Here is a 1010-nt window from a genome sequence, read left to right on the forward strand (position 1 = left end):
GCTGGGCCTGGCTTCTCCGGTCTGCAGCCGGGCCTGCCTGGCGTCCTCCCACGCCGCTCGGCCCGGGGCCGCTGGTGTCGCCCTCCGCCCTCCTTTGGTGCATACTCGCCCCGCACCTCAGTCCACACCCGCAGCCGTGGCCCTGTCCCCCTCCCCGGCACCGTGCACCTAGTCCCCAAGTCTCTACACCTGTCCTCCCTGTCTGAAGCTGCCTGTGGTGTTCTGGAACCTTCTGGTCTCTTGACTTCTTCCCAGCCTAACCCCGGAGGGTTCCCGAAAGTGGAGGCCCGACTTCCCCCAAAGAGTCCCGTCACTTCTGGGTCCAGGTGCTCTTGGGCTGCCTACGTCTCTGCCAGGCCCTTGGGGAGCACCGGCCTCTGCAGGGGGTCCGAGGAACCCCAGGGACGGGGGCCACCGCTGGGACATTCGTGGTTGTCACATCGTGTGTGGCGTGCTCTTGGCACGGGTTCCCCATCCCGGGGGCAGGGGTGCTCCTCAGCCCCCACTCGCCGAGAGCGATCTGGGCCCACCGGCCAGCCTGGGAGGGGAGACCCTGGGCAGGGGGCCCTGGTCCTAGCGTGTTCCGGCCTCCGTTTCCTGGGCAGGGTCAGAGCCCCCGGAGCCCCTGTGCAGGTCCGGCCTCGCTCCTGAACCGAGATCCGTGGGCTCTGCGGTCGCCCCTGTCCAGCCCGCCGAGGGGAGCCAGTCCTGGTCCTCCCTTTCCCGGCAGCACGGCCCGTCTGGATGAGGCTGGCCCTCGGCGTCCCTGGGCCCCCTTCCTCCCAGAGCCTCCCTCCGGCCCGCAGCCCCTTCTGCCGCCCCTCCTTCACCGGCCCACCTTCCCTGCCCCTCGGGCTCTCTCCTGGTGAGAAGCCCAGGCCGCCTGCCCCCGGGGTCTCAGCCCGTCTGGGGGCAAGCTGGACCAGTGTTCCTGGAGCTGCCCGCCGTCTGGAGCGCGGGCCCGGGGCGCAGCTCGCTGTCCCCCATGTTCACAGGGCAGGGGGGGGGCG

Source organism: Tupaia chinensis, unplaced genomic scaffold (genome assembly GCF_000334495.1).
Source record: "Tupaia chinensis unplaced genomic scaffold, TupChi_1.0 Scaffold149964_2, whole genome shotgun sequence".
Taxonomy (NCBI): domain Eukaryota; kingdom Metazoa; phylum Chordata; class Mammalia; order Scandentia; family Tupaiidae; genus Tupaia; species Tupaia belangeri.